At 51.9% G+C, this 18546-nt stretch overlaps 1 protein-coding gene across 2 annotated transcripts in view; it reads left to right on the top strand.

Moving 5' to 3' along the window:
* The first annotated feature begins 14842 nt into the window (after positions 1-14842).
* Positions 14843-18546, top strand: part of LOC123349219 (adhesion G-protein coupled receptor G1-like) — a 36064-nt gene continuing 32360 nt past the window's right edge. Inside the window, exon 1 of one of the 2 annotated variants that reach the window (XM_044987106.1) lies at positions 14843-15122. The gene's annotated coding sequence lies outside the window, so the exon portion shown is untranslated. Of the gene's footprint in view, positions 15123-15963; positions 15986-18546 lie in introns of those variants that run through there. The other variant, XM_044987107.1, reaches the window with a different exon arrangement.

Genomic DNA, 18546 nt, shown 5'->3' with positions numbered 1-18546 from the left:
AGATGAAGCAGGGTCATCCTCAGTCTATGGTTTCCTTTTGAGACAGCAGCCAACCCTACATGAGTGTTGTAAGACCTGATCGTATCTATTACAAATAACTCACTCAACCTCAAGACGGTAACATCAGATAGGGATCTGAAAGTCATTCTGTTCTTGAAAGTGCCACAGGGCACACTTCATACCCATTCTTTCATATCCCTGAAACCACTCAGACTGTCCATTAAGTGGCAACTCCAGAAATTCATTTATATTCCCCACACCAATACGGTCTCATGCAGCAAGGTATTTACTGTGTCTCTTGTCCTTTCCCACGAGGCCAGTGAAGAACAATGCTCACCTTTCCCACACATACTAGACTCGGTTAGACCAGATCCTCCCTCCTCATTACCTTCCGGTGTCTTCTTTTATACCCCTCAGCTATGGCTAATTAGTTCCTTAGCCCTCCTAGCCTGATCAGCTAATCAGTTGCACAGTCCCAATCAGCCTTCTCTAGGGAAACTGATTGGCGCCTAAGAGATCAGAGCCGGTTCCCCTGCTAGTTTCCAGCCTTCTGTCACAAACAGCAACAAAACAAGTGATTTGAAATGTTCTTTTCTCCTAGGCTGATTCTTACTCATACACACAATGGACGGAGCTGATTGCCTAATACATAGAATACAGGCCTTATCTTTGATCGGAGGACTGTATCCTGTACTAGCAAGGATGGAATCAGTGATTTCATAGGTCCTTTCCAACTCTGAGGACTAGGGAGCTATTTGAAGGCAGACAAGGGGAGCGGGGGTGTTATGATTTGTTTGGCTGGATTTTTTCATTGCTGTTGTTCTTTTAATGCACTGCAGATTTACAAAAACAACAAGGAGTCCGGTGGCACCTTAAAGACTAACAGATTTATTTGGGCATAAGCTTTCATGGGTAAAAAACCTCACTTCTTCAGATGTATGGAGTGAAAATTACAGATAATATAATGCCTGCATCTGTAATTCTCACTCCATAATTCTGAAGAAGTGAGGTTTTTTACCCACGAAAGCTTATGACCAAATAAATCTGTTAGTCTTTATGGTGCCACCGGATTCCTTGTTGTTTTTGTGGCTACAGACTAACATGGCTACCCCTTGATACTTGACACCATGCAGATTTACAGCGTTCCCTAACTAAGGGCAGCAAGTCAGTCATGGTGACCTGAAGATAAAGACTCAGCTGGAGGCTGTGACATTAAAAGGTAAATGCTGCATGGTGGAGCCCACACTGCGAGTCTCAGAGTCTTGTATCCATTCACTTTTAAGCATGTAGGGATATTAAAGAAGGTTTATATTAAACATGGTTTATATGAGAAATGATTTATTGATTTATTGTTAATTGATACTTTATAACTTAAGGTTTATGTTAGAAGTAAATTTGTGATTCCCAACATTTAGCCTCTAACCTGCAAGCCACCAGCTGTGTCTGTGTGAAGCCTGCTCAAAGAGATACTTGGTATAAAACTTGTTAAGCTCAAAGAAATACTTTGTATAAAACTTGCTAAACATTAATTAACTCTAAGTAAGCCAAAACAGTAGCTGTTATAGTGTATAGATAGAGACCTCCACCCTCTGTAAGTTTTCATCTCACTTTATCTTTGCTTGTTAAAAGACAGGGAGTCTCACATAAATTGGTAACACCCCAAAAGGTAAAGAGACAGTGAACTAAATGTGATTAAGATAGAGAATGTATGTGAATGAATGGTTAGGGAGTTACCAGCCTGAAGAATTCAGTGTCGGCTGAAGAAGGTGTCAAGTGGGATCAACCAGATGACCCCCCACCCCCTCAAAGGAAGGAAAAACAAGCATCTGACAACATGGAGCCAGCCACCTGCTGATTGATTTAGCAACAGCAAAATGAAGCAACTCTCATGAACTGACATAGGAATAAATTCCTATAAAACTGGACTCTAAAGACTGAGGACTTTGAGTCTATGGTTCTGCTGCCAGCCTCCAGGAGCATCAGATGCATCTGACACAGACTCGGCTCCATCCTCATGACCAAGATACCTGGCCAGTAACTTGGCATGAGCAACGTCTAGGCTGGTAACTATAACATCTATACAGAACCTGAATGAATGAGAGAGTGTGTGTGTGTGTGTGTGTGTGTGTGTGTGTGTGTGTGTGTGTGTGTGTGTGTGTGTGTGTGTGTGTGTGTGTGTGTGTGTGTGTGTGTGTGTGTGTAAAAAAGGAATAAGTAGTGATAGAAATAAGTAGTAAAACAACATTGTTTACTATTGTCTTTTGTTTTGTTATGGTATTTACAACAAATGTGGCATCTTTGCCTTATCCCTCTTAATAAGGTCCTGCTAGTTTTTATTGGTATAACAAGCACACACCAGTACCTGCTTATATTTGAAGCTTACAGGAAACAAGCACTTGGAGCAGGAAGAACCCCCCTGGGGCACCTGCAGAAGGCAAAGTGGAGATATGATAGTATAAAATCCCTATGGAGAGAATGCCCAGGACCTTTGCTAGCAGCCTCTAGCCACCAGAAAGAAAAAAGCGATTACATTTATGACAATGTATGTCAAGACTAACTAATCGGAAGGGAGAGGAGGGGCTTATTGCTTAACATTCTTACCAAGAGCCAAGCAGGGGACATTTTAATAAGGGGGAGCAAGTCAGGATGGCTGAATCACTGGGATGCATTTAGGGAGGCAAGGGTATCTTCTTGCCCTTTGGGCGATCACTCTCTCTTGCATACACACCAAGCTTTACTGTAGCTGCGGTGGAGGCACTTGACCATCTCCATGTCAACAGATAACAAGAAAAGTTTTTCTGTGATAACTAAAGAACAGGTGATGCTGGTGACTAAGCAGGAGCAGGTGCACCAGAGATTATCAATAACTGCAAAGATTACAAACATCTGTTGCTATATAAATTTCTCCTCTGAGTGGGTGCTTGGTACCTTGGGGACAGGCTCCCCACAGATAAAGCCAAGCAGGACTCATCCTGACAGCATAACCAGCTTTTGGATTTTACCCCTGCCCTACAGTCTCCGATTCCCAAATTCATCCCCTTAGTCCTTCCCCCTCACCACCCCAGTCCCTTTCCCAGGTCTCTGCAGTCTCTCTTTGGCCTCCTGCTCTCCTCAGGACTCTCAGACAGCAGTAGACTCCATAGCCCCACATGGGATTCAGAGTCATCCCACAAATTCAGGAGGTGTTAGGTCTACCCCTCTAGGTTTGTAGTTTTGCAGTGCAGAACAGGAGCAAACAAGTCCCCAAACCTTCTCTCTGAGTCAATATGCTTCCCCTCAATCACATTCTCCTTCCCGTTATCTCCAAGGCTGGCTTCTTGATTCCCTGCACTTTGATTGCATTGGCTTGTCTTGTGCCAATGGATCAGGTTTATTTAAATGTCGAGGATGTAGAGCTGGATGGGCCTGAATCAAGTCCTTGGATCTGAATGCTCCTCAGCTTGGGGCAATCTGGATCCGGAGCCACTCTCTGTGGCTCAGGCTCAAGTCGAGCTAAATGCAGGGCCGGGGCAAGGATATTTTGTGCCCTAGGCAAAACTTCCACCTTACACCCCACCTCCTGCTCCCCTCCCCCCAGAGTATTGCTTATTATAAACTTTCAGAAATGAATACTGCATAATGTGGCATTGTTCATTAAAATTAATACAAGGGGGTCAGAGGAGATGATCACAACGGTCCCTTCTGGCCTGGGGGAACCTATGAGCAAGGAGGAGGCTGAGAATGCCCCCAGCTCACAGGATCTCTAAACGTTCCCAGGCTCTCAGTACTTCACCCTCCAGGGGCGACCCAGGGGCAAGGAGGGCAGAGCCAGGCTCTCCCAGGGAGCAGGTGAGAATCTCCCTGGGGATCAGGGCCAGCTCCCTGCATTGGCACAGTGCCACTGGGGCAGGGGCGGTGTTTGGAAGCGGCACCTGCCCCAGCCCTTTCCCCTCTGTCGTGCTGCGGGGTTTAGTTTCACTTTCCCTCGCCCAAGGAGGCGGCTACGACCGGCCCCAGGCGCGGTGCGTTGGAGGGCGAAGCTCACCTGAGCTCAGGACTGCATCCTGCCTCTCTCAATGGCTCTGTCCCTCGGCCGCGCTGGTCGCTGTGCCCGGCCGGCTGTCTCCTCCTTGCTCCGCCGCAGGCTCCTGCTGACCATCCTGCGTGGCACCCATCGCTGTGGGGTGGGTTTGTTATGGAGGCCTCACTCCCTGCCCTGCCCCACTCAGCTGACTCCCGTGACGACGGACATTGCTTTTTGGCGCTCCCAAATCTTGGCGCCCTAGGCGGCTGCCTAGTTCACCTAGTGGTTACACCGGCCCTGGCTAAATGCCTGGTCCAGCTGAGTCTTCCTATTTCCATCCGCCATCTCCTCATTCCCTACCATCCTCCTGTCCACCTCCCCCGTCACAGCTGGCTTTGATCTCTGCCCACATGAATCTGCTCCAGGGCCACGTGCTGAGGCACAGAGAGACAATTGTGTGACTGACGGTGATGAAAAACCATCTTGTTGCATCTGCTGCTCCCTCTCTGTGCAAGAATGGCTGTTCTTCAAAGGAGGATGTGTTAGCCATGGTCATGCATGGGCTGTGCGTTACCAGTCACACTGCAGGGACACTGGCAGCCAGTGTGTTTGGAATCCCCTTGGGAGATCTTGGTGGGCACAGTCTGAGGCAAGAAGTTCCTCTTTCTCGTGGGAATGAAAATGTTTGTGTAATGAGAATGTTTGTGTAATGAGAACAACACAAGCAGCTCCGCCATAGATCAGCTCAGCCGTCTCTTTTCACACAACGATGTAGCAACACCACCAGGGTAATGCACAACAACACAGGAAAGACCAGTTAGAAGAAGATGTGGTTACTTTTACCTGTATGGCAACTGTTGTTTTTCAAGATGTGTTGTGCACATCTATGTTCCACTGTTGGTGTGTGCATGCCCAGTGCACTTGATCAGAAGACCTTTGGGCCAGCAGTACTTGTTGGGATGGTGCATGCATCCTTCCTGAGTGCTCTCGTGCTTCCAACTGAGGGCATGAGGTTCCTTTGCCACTGAAATTGTGATATTAATAGACTGGATGGAGGATGAGTCATGGAGTATAGATGTGCACAACATCTCGAACCACAGTCACTGTACAAGTAAGGAACTATTTCTTCTTTTTCAAGTAATCATGCACATATGTATTCCACTATTAGTGATTTCCAAGCAGTGCTCCTTTGATGGAGTCTACTTAAAGAATGAGCGTAGAACTACTTTTCCAAAGTTTGCATCAGCTCTCGATGCTTCAATGAGAACATAATGAGTGAACATTTGTACCAAAGACCAGACTGCTGCTTGCCAAATGTTTAGGACTGGAACATTGCTGAGAAAAGCCACTGAGGTACTTGAGCCCTGGAAGAATGATGCTGTCCCCTTTGCCAAGTCATTACATGTCCTGATGCAGGCAGATACCCAGTTGGAAATTCTCTATCTCTCTGAGTAAGCTACAAAGAGACTTGCTGATGATCTAAATTGTGTCATCCTGTCTATGTAAAATGAGATTGTCCTGGGGACACCAAGAAAACAACCTCTCCTCATCCCCAGGAGCATGCAGTTTCAGAATCATAGAATATTAGGGTTGGAAGAGACCTCAGGAGGTCATCTATTCCAATCCCCTGCTCAAAGCAGGACCAACCCCAACTAAATCATCCCAACCAGAGCTTTGTCAAGCCTGGCCTTAAAAACCTCTAAGGATGGAGATTCCACCACCTCCCTAGGTAACCCATTCCAGTGCTTCACCACCCTCCTAATGAAAGGATACTGGTAAATGTGAAATTCTGAGACCGCTTTCAATAAAAACAATGGATGAGGCCTTAATGAGACTTGGCCCTTACAAAATACAGCATATAAGGGCCTTGCCATTAAAACTTGAAGCTCTCCTAGATGATGTTATTGCCATTAGAAAGACTGTCCTAGCTGACAAATGGAAGAAAGAACATGAAAGCCAGTGGCTCAAATGGTAGTCGCATAAGTCTTGCCAATATTAAATTAAGGTCAGGGGAAGGCACTAGTTCCCTTACTGGAGGTTAATCCCTTTAGGCATTTTAGAAGCCTTCCCACCATAGAATGGGAAAAAACAGAACGCCTATAGAACAGAAGGTGACTGGAGAACTGGCTGCAAAGTGGACTTTTATTTAACTCGTAGAGAGACATGTTTGTTTTAAGTCTAGCAGGTATTCCACAATATCTTCTTGGATGACGGCTAGCCCAAATCGAAAATCCGCCCCCCCCCCGCCCCGCCCCGCCCTTTTAGCTAGGTGAGTTTCTCTGGTTGAGCTTTTCCTGCTGTTAAACAAGATGTTCTGGACACCATGTAGGCAGAACCTCTGATGATGTTAGCCAGTCAAAATCCACGAGGAGCTGGGTGAGGACTTTGCCGAGATCTTAGGTGACTCAGTCTGGGAGAAGTGGCAGGCTTATGGGAGGCTGTACTAGCGGACTCTGAAGATCTGAAAAACAAAATTTCCTCAGCCATGCCAGAGCTATTGGAATCATTCTGACCATTCTGATGACTTTGGGAATCCTGGGGATGGAGGGGATGAATGCATAAGATCTGAGCCCCAAGGAAGCACGAACACATCTGTTATCAATCCTGGGCTGTGACTGCCCCGGCATAGAAGTGGTGACACTTTCTATTCTCGTTGGTAGGGTATAGTTCAAAAGCAGGGATATCCCCTTTATTGAAAATCATCTTAACTATTTTGTACATCAAAGTCTGTTCATGGGCATGGATGGACTTCTGCACAGGTGACCTGCTAGAGCACTCTGCACTCTGAGAAGATGAGATGCCCTGAGAGTGATGTCGTTCCAGATGCAGAAGTGCCAGAGGATAATGGGCTGGAACTCAGCCCACCTTGTTTCTTGAGGTAAAACATAGCAGTCATATGGTCTGTCATTACTTGGACTGGGAAGGCCTTTGATAGATGGTAGGAAAACTTCACAGGCATAAATAACGGCCTTCAGCTCAAAAATGTTTTTTTTGGAGAGCTGATTCTTGGCTGGACCAGAGTCCCTGAGTCTGTATGCTATCTAGATGAGCTCCCAAGCCCAGAGTGGATGTGTCCATCACTCACATCTTTGATGGAAGAGAAGGGGAACCGCATACCCCGCTGTGCAGATGTTTTCCAGACTCCTCCACCAATGTAACAATGATACGATTTGCGCAGGTAAGGAGATCAGCATGTCCAGAAATGCTTGTTTGGCTGATATGCAGACATCACCCAGTTTTGCATGCACCTCAGGTGACATGTGACACACTGAGTCACATACATGCCAGATGCCATAGGCAGCAGCAACCTCAGACAAGAGCTCCCTGTGGTTCTCGGTTGAACTTATAGATTGGTGAAATCTTTCTAGTGGCTGCAGTTGTAGAATCAAGAATGGCCCCAATGAACTCAATTCTTTGCACGGGGAATAGTATCAGTTTGTCCTTGTTTATTTTCAGACCCACCTGTGCAAACAGGGACTGGCTCTGGTGGATGCTGTTCATCACTTGATGCGACCACAAATCAATCAATCGTCCAGAGGTGGGAATACCTGAGTCATCTGAGATGTGTTGCTACCTCTACCATGCACTTTGTAAGACTTCGTGGGACTGATGAGAGGTAGTGGTGGTCCCATACTAAAAACCTTAAGTACTTTTCTGTGGCTTGGTTGGATAACCGCATCAAAATAGGAATCCTGTTGGTCAATGTACCAACCGTTGGGATCTAAGGATGGGAAAATGGAGGCAGGGGACACCATCCTAAATTTTTGCTTATTGGTGAAGATGTTCAATTTCCTTAAGTCTAGGATAGCCACAACCCCCTCTCATTTGGGGTGAAAATATCAGGAGTAGAACTCACTTCCCTATGCATAGGCGCCGACTTATATGGGGCTCTGGGGCTTTAGCCCCATGAATAAATCCCAAGCAGGGGCTCTGCCCCACCAATATTTTTTCTCCCCTGCTTGGAGCGACCCCCGCCGCTGCCGCCGCCGCCGCCGGGGCTGCCCAGAGCCCTTTAAATCCCAGCCGCGGCCGGGAATCAGAGGGTTCTGGGCTGCCTGCTGCAGCGGGACGCCCAGAGCCCCCTGATTCCCGGCTGCGGCTGGGATTAAAAAAGGCTCTGGGCTCCCCGCGGTTGCAGGCAGCCCAGAGCCCTTTAAATCCCAGCAGCGCTGAGATTTAAAAGGCTCTGGGCTCCCCGCGGTTGCAGGCAGCCCAGAGCCCTCTGATTCCCGGCGGCGGCTGGGATTTAAAAGGCTCTGGGCTGCCCGCCGCAGCAGACAGCCCAGAGCCCTCTGATTCCCGGCCGCGGCTGGGATTTAAAGGGCTCTGGGCTCCCCCGCCGCAGCAGACAGCCCAGAGCCCTCTGATTCCCGGCTGCGGCTGGGATTTAAAAGGCTCTGGGCTCCCCGCGTTTGCAGGCAGCCCAGAGCCCTTTAAATCCCAGCCGCGGGCTGGGATTTTAAAAGGCTCTGCGCTCCCCGCGTTTGCAGGCAGCCCAGAGCCCTTTAAATCCCAGCCGCGGCCGGGAATCAGAGGGCTCTGGGCTGCCTGCTGCAGCGGGAAGCCCAGAGCCCTCTGATTCCCGGCTGCGGCTGGGATTTAAAAGGCTCTGCGCTCCCCGCGGTTGCAGGCAGCCCCCAGCCCGCTGATTCCCGGCGGCGGCGGGGAGTTAAAGGGCGCGGGGCGGCCCGCCGCCGCAGCAGACAGCCCAGAGCCCTCTGATTCCCGGCCGCGGGGGGTATTTAAAGGGCTGTGGGCTCCCCGCCGCAGCAGACAGCCCAGAGCCCTCTGATTCCCGGCTGCGGCGGGGGTTTTTAAAGGCTCTGGGCTCCCCGCGGTTTGCAGGCACCCCAGAGCCATTTAACTCCCCGCCGCGGCTGGGATTTAAAAGGCTCTGGGCTCCCCGCGGTTGCAGGCAGCCCAGAGCCCTTTAAACCCCCGCCGCGGCCGGGAATCAGAGGGCTCTGGGCTGCCTGCTGCAGCGGGAAGCTCAGAGCCCTCTGATTCCCGGCCGCGGCTGGGGATTTTAAAGGGCTCTGGGCTCCCCGCCGCGCAGCAGACAGCCCAGAGCCCTCTGATTCCCGGCTGCGGCTTGGGATTTAAAAGGCTCTGGGCTCCCCGCGTTTGCAGGCAGCCCAGAGCCCTTTAAATCCCAGCCGCGGCGGGGGGTAAAATGGAGCTGCGCTCCGCGGGGTTGCAGGCAGCCCCGAGCCCTTTCAAGCCCCGCCGCGGCCGGGAATCAGAGGGCTCTGGGCTGCCTGCTGCAGCGGGAAGCCCAGAGCCCTCTGATTCCCGGCTGCGGCTGGGATTTAAAAGGCTCTGGGCTCCCCGCGGTTGCAGGCAGCCCAGAGCCCTCTGATTCCCGGCCGCGGCTGAGATTTAAAGGGTTCTGGGCTCCCCGCCGCAGCGGGCAGCCCAGAGCCCTCTGATTCCCGGCCCCGGCTGGGATTTAAAGGGCTCTGGGATCCCCGCGGCTGCCAGCAGCCCAGAGCCCTTTGAATCCCAGCCTCTGTCCGCTGATTGGCCCCCACCCCCGACCCCTGCCCCAACTGCCCCCCAGAACCTCCACCCCCTATCTAAGCCCCACTGGTCCTTGTTCCCCAATTACCCCCACCCGAGACCCCAGCCCCGAACAGCCCCCTTGGGACCGCAGCCCCGATCTAAGCCTCCCTTCCTCCTTGTCCCCAACGGCCCCCCCCTGAGCCCCCACCCCTCTTCCCCCCCCCCGGACCGCCCCCCCGCCCGGTCCCCTGAGAAACCTCTGCGACTCCCATGCCTATCCAATTGCTGCCTGTCCCCTGACTGCCCCTTCGAACCTCTGCCCCATCCAACTCCCCCTGCTCCTTGTCCCTTGACTGCCCCCCGGAACTCCCTACCTCTTCACCAACCCCCAAACCGCTTACTGTGCCACTCAGACCAGCGTATCTGGCTCCATGCAGCTCCAGACAGTTGCTGCCATGCTCCCCCCCGGAGCCCACAGCCCTCTCCCACCCCCACCACCTCCCTCCCCGATTTGACCCCCTCAAAATTCAGGAGTGCTCATGCTCGTTTTGGGCAGCTTGTACTTCATTTCTCCCAAATCAGTGTCCCCAGCAAGGTGCCAACTGAAGGTGTTGGAGAACAGAGAGATCAGGTGGCCTCCTAATGCCTGGAAAAGAGACAAAGGCCGGAGGAGGGAGTGTCAGTGCCTGTGCGGACTTCTGGGAAGTGCACGGTGTGGAAGGGGATGCTGTGATGCTTTGGAACATCTCCATACAAAAGCCCAGTCAGGACTCTGGGGAGCCTCCTCTCTCGGAGCATACTGTCTCCAGGGCAAGAAGTTTTACACCTTCCTGGGTCTGACCTTCCGGAGCATTCAGCATCCCCTTCCACATCATGCACTTTCCAAAGTGAGTCTGCCCAGGCTGGTCCTGGGGCAACCAGAGGTCGCTGCACCCCCCAACTCTGCAGTCAGATGTGACTCTCAGCCAGACAGTAAAACAGAAAGGTTTATTTAGATGACGGAACACAGTTTAAAACAGAGCTTGTTGGTACAGAAAACAGAACCCCTCTGTCAGGTTCCATCTTGGGGGGTAGGGAGCCCAGAACCAAGTTCTGGGTCTCTCCCCATTTCCCCAGCCAGCTCCAAACTGACACTCTCCCTCCTCTGGCCTCTGTGTCTCTTCTGGACAAGGAGGCCACCTGATCTCTTTGTCCCCAACACCTTCAGTTGGCATCTTGCAGGGGAAACTGAGGCACCCACACAGTATTCAGAGAAAATATTAAGAACATTCCCACTTCATCACAACAGATGCAACAAAATATAATACTGTATATTGAAGTAGGCAAGTGCTGCTTCTGACTTTCCACTTTTAATTGACCCTTGTAATCTTGTGGCACTGACGCGTTGTAGCTTCATTTTATATCGGCTTACAGGGCGGGAGCGGGGGGGCACCACCATTTTGGGCCCCACCAAAAATTATACAAACCTGCCGCCTATGTCCCTATGGTATAAACAGACTCCCCTCCTGTTACTCCAAGAGCTAGAAGAAACTGCAGCTCCTGAAGCAGTACAATTTTGTGAATCAGGACAGGAGAGGATGCTGTGGGTAGGGCAAGAATTGGATGGTGTATCCCTGTTCCATAGTCTCTAGAACCCGCTGATCAGTGGTTATGGAGTTCCAGCAGCAGGGAAGTGGTACAACAAGTTCCCAAAGGGAGGGGATGGGTTGGGAAAATCCAGAATAACTGGTGTGCAGCTGTCAAATTGGCCGCCTTGAGACTGATGGGTCAAACATGTTCATGCCAAAGTGAAAGGCTTTCTTCATGGAAATTTGTGCCACTTTCTGGAGGAGTCTGGTTGAATGGAGGACTAACTATGGTGCTGTTGAGGCTTACCTTGCCTCCTCTTGGGGGCTAGCTACTCACGTACATAGCCAGGGTCCCAGGCAGGGTTATACAGCCCGTGCTGCTGCCCAACTTGCTGGGGCTTTACTCGTGCTATTCGTCAACTAATTAGACCAATGCTCCATCTGCTGCACTCCCACCTCTGATTGCAGTGGAGCCATACCCTTGAGAAGGACTCGCAAACACTGCATTTGTCCCTACCATGCCCTTCACTTAAACAGATGAGTAAGACTACATTTTTTATTCACAGAAAATTGTAATACATTTAATGCAGAGGTGTGGGAAAAGAAGGAAGGGTTGGATAGTGAGCCCACGCCGCAGCAGCTGCCCCGTCCCACGGGGCTGGGCCTGGGTCCCCACTCCACGTGTTGCAAGCTGGCCCACATGGTTGCAGTGCCACTCCGCATTGGCAAATCCACCCCTCTGTGGACAGAGATGGGGGTGGACGACCAGATTTGTTTGGCATTGAGACCTAGCATGCTGTGTCTGACACATCCACCCCTCCATCTACAGCAGGGCAGAGGCACAAAACCTGAGTGGTGCTGTGACCATGTGGGCCAGATCACAATGCCCGGAGGGAGAGGCGTCGCCACTCTAGGGGTCATGGGTTCTATTCAAAGTCACGATTACCATGAGCACCACACCAAACTCACAGCTTGACAGAGGAGGCATCTTGTATGCCTGTCATTAACAGGCATGAATGCCTGGCAAGAGGGGCAGTTTTTAAAACCTGGGGACTTATGCATGACTAAGCTGGTACCAGAGTATCCACAAGGATTTCCTATAGAGGAGAACAAAGGAAACATTATACAACACAGACTAACGACTATGCTAACTACTATTTACACAAGGAGAAACTGCTGATAAGCAAGGAAAAGCAAGCGTTGCTGCCAGCTCCAACAGAGGGAGTGGGCACAAAGACATTCAGTGTGCATGCGCCAGCCAGACAGGTACTGCTGGTGAAGAGTCTCTGGACAAGTGCACTAGGCATGCACACACCAACGGTGGAATGTGTATGTGCACAAGCACTTGTGGAAGAAAGAGCTGCTGAGCCAGCAGCCCCTACAGCTATTATAGTAAAACCACCATGTTAGCTAAGGGTTGGCTGGGGCCATGGTTAACTCAGACAGTTAAATAGCTAATCATACTCTCTCTCTGCCTCCCAGGTCCAATAAAAGATATGATCTCACCCACCCTCTCTTCCCACACACCTGACTTTTTTCTCTTCTCTTTCTTTCCAAGAGAGTGGGTGAACGTACAGTAACCACTAAAGTCGGTGGCTACTGCCCTCTGCCCTGTGACAGGAAATGAAGTTAAGTCTCTTCCCACAGCTCCTGTGCATCACACCTGTATTATGTAGTGCCAGAAGAAAACAGAATCTTGGACAAAAATGGGGCAGATGAAGCCTGAAAGCTCAGTCTGGACAGGAACCCAGCAGAGAACTGGAGCTGGCAGCTGACATACTCTGACATGGAGTGAAGTGGCCTGGCACTAGTAGAGAAAGGGGGAAATCCTCCATGCTGCTCCACGTGGCAGGCCCAAAGGTGCTGGAGAGCTACAATACAGTCCCTTCTCCAGGATGTACAAGCCCAGGCTACAGCCGGGGGGTGCGGGGGGGAAGGGGGAGTGTCTTTTAACTTGGTTATAACACAGTTTACACAGGACCAAACTCACGGTTTGAACTCAGGCTCAAGCCTCACCCCCCTTCACCCTACACACAGATCATGCTACCCCAGTGCTTGGACCCAGGACCCGCAGGCCCCATGTGGGTGGAGGGTCTGAGCCTGAGTGAAGCTGGGACCAAGGGTTCAAGCCCTATTGCTTTGCAATGTAGACGCAGCCCCACTGGACTAGGAGTCTGCCAAAAGTATCCTATGATCCCACAGGCCGACTTTCTTTGCCCTCTGGAAAGTTGAGTTTTCCCTTACTGCACCACAAAGGGCCACATCTGGGGAGGGCATGAGGAAGCCTGGCATATGGGTGGCTGGATGTGGGCCTGCTTATATAGACATTGGAGCCCCAGGATTCAACCGTTCCTAACCTGTGGTTACAAATGAGCGTAGACATTCAAGCCCTAGGTTAACAAACCCAGGGTCTATTAATTCAAGTTCTACTAACCCTGGGCTGACATTGCAGTGCAGACATACACCAAATAGCCTTAAAAGTGGATGATTTCCAGCCAGAGCAGCTATGTTTTAACACCAGCAGGACCTTGGTGTGGACAAGGCCAATAAGGACACTGTGGGTTTTCTATTTTGTTCTAGCTGTTGCTTATCTGAGGCAGGTGGGAAGCTAGGCAAGAGCCAATCAATCTGTAATAATATCAGTAATTTGCATATTAATTCCCATCCTTTCTATACTTCTCACTGACTTGTTAACAGAGCCGTCCTCTCCTTCCCCTCCTGCCTGGGCCTCACACCAGGGTGCAGTTATCAAGCCATCCATTTCAGTAATGATAAGCAGTGCATTAAACACTAGTGCATTAAACCTCAGGGGAGGTGAATACTGGGGAGGAAGAGAAATGAGGGCTAGTCCACACTTACCGTCCGGGTCGACGCGGTGAGTTCGACTTCTCGGAGTTCGAACTATCACGTCAGATCTAGACGCGATAGTTCGAACTCCGGAAGCGCTGCGGTCGACTCCGGTACTCCACCACTGCAAACGGCAGTGGCGGAGTCGACCTTGGAGCCGCGGAGTTCGACCCCGCCGCGTCTGGACGGGTGAGTAGTTCGAATTAGGGTACTTCGAATTCAGCTACGCTATTCACGTAGCTGAATTTGCGTACCCTAATTCGAACCCCCTTTGTAGTGTGGACCAGGCCTTAGTCTCTCTCTGGCATGTGTGTAGGGGTCTGAGGGTGCCTGTGTGTGTAGGGGAGGTGTAAGGTGTGTGCATGTGTAGGGGTGCCTGTGTGTGTAGGGGTCTGAGGATGCCTCTATGTGTGCGTGTAGGGGTGTAAGGGTGCCAGTTATGTGTCTGTGCGTAGGGTCAGCGGAGGGTGCCTGTGTGTGTGTAGGCAGCACAGAGTCCTGTGGCACCTTATAGCCTAACAGACGTATTGGAGCATGAGCTTTCGTGGGTGAATCCCCACTTCGTGTGTGTAGGACGTTTTGGTATGAGGGTGCCTGTGTGTGTGACAGTCTCTCCGGGCGGTGGGAGCTGCTGAGGGCTCAGGGTGGCAGGCAACCAGCCAGCTCCTTCAGACGTGCCAACCCTGTGAAATAAAACGCAGAAACTGGGCTTGTTTTTGGCGTATTCGGCTGGTGAGTTGCTGGTTGGCTGGGGGTTGGCTTGTGGCTTGTTGGGGTTCTCAGGGGCTGACTCGTTTTGAAAGGGGAGTTTTGGCCCCTGGGGGCAGTCGGGGCGCGTATTTCCCCGGCGCGTTCGGCCTGTCCAAGCCCCGCCCGCGCCGCGAGGGGCGGGGGAGACGCGCACTCCCGGGCGGCTCCCAGGACAGCGCAGGTGAAGCCCGGACGCTCCGAGCTGCCGCAGGGCGGGACGTGGGAGCGCGCGGGGCTGGAGCGGCGCGGAGCCGGGCGGGAAACTCCCCTCAGGGGCGCGGCGCCCCCAGCCCGCCGCGGAGGCGTCGGTGCGGCCCCAGCGCCCGGCTCCCCGCGGGGGCTGCAGGCGGCTTCCTCCCCCGGCCGGGCGCCTAACGCGGTACCTCAGAGCCCGGCCCGCGGTACCTCACCGGAGAGCTCCCCGCGCCGCAGCGCCCCTCGCCGGAGCACAGGTACCGGCTCGTCCGGCGGGGGCGCCAGGGGGCGGGGGCCCCCGTGTTACACCCGGGGGGGGGGATAGCGATCGAAGCGCCAATCCCCGGGACTCTCCGTGTGAACGTGCTGGGCTCCGCTTGGGCAGCGCCGGGCTCCTGCACCCCCCCCCCCCCCGGGAGCTGTGTGGGGCTGCCCCGCTCACCTGGGACGAGGCGGGGCTGGTTCCTCCCTGAGGCAGAGGCAGGTGTGGCCGCAGGAGCGCGTTTGCCCGGCAGAGGTGGGCAGCGCGGGGCGAGGGAATCGCCCTTTAAATGCCCAGGTGCCCGCCTGGGGACCCGCTGGCCCGCCCTGGATTTCAGCCGCCAGCTGAAGATCTGAGGCCAGTGGACCCAGCCGCCTGCAGGGCTCTCTCATGAGGGGGCTGGCAGGGAAGGGGGCTAAAGGGTCCCACTTCTTTAAGCCGCGGTGCTGCGAAACTACAAAAGGGATTTTCATTCCCCTGTAGGGCTGAGTGCAGGGTCCTTGGGTTTCAACTCTGAACAGAGCCCACTGGACTCAGCTGGTATCTGTTCTCCCCAGAGCAGCTCCTGTCACCCCCAGTAACAAATGAACAGCATCAGCTGACGTTGGGCTAAATCTTGGTGCCTTACGCATGGGGACCAAATGGGGCTACTCATGTAAAACGAACAGGCTGGGGCCAGGTGTGTCTTTGATCCCTCAGGAAGGATGTGAGTTTTAAGGCGCACCTGGCTATGTGGTTGTACGGGTATTTTTCAGTCTCTTGCTAATGAGGAAGACTGGAGTGGGGTTTTGGTCAGAATGTTTTGATGGCTCTGGGACTGGCAGGCAACTCCAGAGATCACAGAGGAGTCTTCACTGGGTATGTCTACACTGTCCTTGGGAGCGTGCCTGGCTCAGGCTAGCTGCCGGCATCCAAGCTCCCCCTGTCCCCGTGTGTCTGAGCTCCCAGGGCTAGCCTGAGTTTCTCCTGGAGCTGCAATGTCCACACCCTTATCTTTAGCACACTAGCTAGAGTAAAGACTGTGTGCTCTGCTTTTCCAGTCAGCAGGAGCTAGAGGATAAGGGGTTCAAGCTGGGGGGTAACTTCCTTTGGGGGGTTGTATGAAAAAATCCAGAACTTTGCCAGCCCCAGGGTATATTACAATGCGCTATAAGCGGCTCAGGTTAGGATGCAAGGACAGTTCGGTGTGAGAGTGATTGAGTGTGTGTTTCCCATTTAAATCTGTTTGTTCCCCATGCCTGATGGATTTGTCTAGCCAGCCCCAGGGACTAGGGAGTCCCCCAGCTAAGGGTGGGATGAATTCCATTGCCATTAAACAGCAAATCCTCCAACTGCCCCCCACACCTACAGCTGCTCAACACAGCTGAGCTAAAGGAGCCTCGAAAAACTTCTCGCAGCAGCAGGGTAGGGCTCAGCTGTGTGAGCAACTGTTGGAGAGCATTAATGGTCTGACCACGAAAGCAGGCAGGTATGGATAAGCCCGGCCTGGGGGCTATGAAGGAGCATTAGGCAGTAGCTTCATTCCAGCTAGGGCTTGGCAATCACTTTATCAACTGATCCAGTTGTACAAGGTCTGACTGCAGAGCCTAGTTCAGTGTTTTTCAGCCTTTTTTCATTTGCAGCCCCCCAAAAAGTTTTGAGTGGAGATGTGGACTCCTTTGGAAATCTTAAACCACTGGCCTAGTCCCAGCAACTCAGTCTTTTCCCTTGCCAGGGGCCTTTCCATCACTTGTCCCTATGACCCTATAGCTGGTTCACCTCAGCAGACATAGTCTTGTGGTGTTGGACCATGTTGAACTGCCTGCAGTGCCAGCCCTGAAGAGATCTGAACACTGAGGAGTCTCTGAACTTTTTGTCTCACCCACCCACCCCTGCATTTTAACAAGGAGGAATGCATCTGCCCCTACTAGTACCACCTCAAGTGAGGTCTACTCAGCCTTCCCTTGCAGAACCGCGGATAACTCTAGAGAACCCTTGTTCTCCCAAGGAATACCTAGTGTGGATTTCAGATCATGCCAGCTGGCTCCTGCTGGTTCCAGCTAGCAGTTAGGATTTGTCCAGAGCAACAAGTGCATTGATCTGCTGCTGGTTGCTGATCTTCCAGCAGAAGCCACAAGAGACCAGAATCCTCTGAGAGGTTCCTGCAGTGACCGCTAGGGATAGGTCTCTGCTCCAAATCTCTGCCTTTAAGGGACATAGCTGGAGTTTGCACTGTTGTAGCTGTGTTGATCCCAGGATATTAGAGACACAAGGTGGATGAGGTAATATCTTTTATTGGACCAACTTCTGTTGGTGAAAGAGAGCTGAAGAAGAGCTCTGTGTAAGCTCGAAAGCCTGTCTCTTTCGCCACTAGAAGATGGCCCAATAAAAGATATCACCTTACTCACCTTGTCTCTCTAATAGCTGGAATTTGTGTATTTCCTGTCCTGTACACACAGTGCCGTGCTAGAAACATCTTTAATGCACTGAGAGCCACCTGCGTTTCTGTAGCCCCACAGACCGAGAAGGAGACAGAACACTCTGAGATGGGAGCTGGAACGCCTGCCTGGCTGATTTAGATTGCTTGGGGAAGCGTGCTGGGTGGGAATTTTGTGCTGACACTTTCTGCCCTGCACTGTCTATGCGGCTCTGATCTGTAGCACTTGCACAGATCAGGCCATGATAAATGTTACATATTTGATTGCCATCCAAATCTTAATCCAGAGACTTGGAGAGACCCGAGTGGGTAAAGGGTGGGGAGGGAGGAAATCGGAAAGCGACAGGTTTGTAAACAGCAGCAGTAATGGTGGGAAAGGGGATATCTGCTGGTGCTTTAAAGCCGTAGTGGTGTACGAGTGAGTGCAGTTCCCAAACCTTGCAGCAGCACGGCTGTGTTTTTGATGGAGGCAGTTTTCCTAGCTGTGTGGTAGCAGCCGTCCCTCTCAGTGAAACAGTCCAGGGAGCTGCTACAGGACTACTGAGTCCAACCTAAGGGTAGGATGGGAGCTTGGACTCTGTGGCCCATTTAGTCCTTGGCTGTTCTGTTGAGACCACCAAGGGAACTAATTGGTGCCGGTATGGGTGGTGATTTCATCATATGGACACCTGCTCATGCGTAACCAGACCGAGACCCACCAACTCATTTCCCAGCAGCTCCAAAGCAGCTGTTAAACGGCACCAACATAGATGAAAGGCTCTGCAATCCCCTTTTTGAGGCTGGCATCTTAAAACCATGGTTTGGTGGAGGGAAAGAGTGCAAAAGGCATGACAGTGAGAACGGGAAAATCATGACACACAGTGCTGGAATGAATGCTGGGTTGTGTGTCATGGGACATGATGGGGAAAGCCAAATACAAACCCTTTATTTTAGAAAGGCTTACGGCTGTTTATTAACAGTTAATGAATAAGTCATGACCATTCACCACCCCCCTGCTGTACTG

The sequence above is a fragment of the Mauremys mutica genome, chromosome 14 (assembly GCF_020497125.1).
Source record: "Mauremys mutica isolate MM-2020 ecotype Southern chromosome 14, ASM2049712v1, whole genome shotgun sequence".
In the NCBI taxonomy this organism is placed as follows: domain Eukaryota; kingdom Metazoa; phylum Chordata; order Testudines; family Geoemydidae; genus Mauremys; species Mauremys mutica.
The sequence above is the reverse complement of the archived record's forward strand: the minus strand, read 5'-3'. Positions and strand labels throughout refer to the sequence as shown.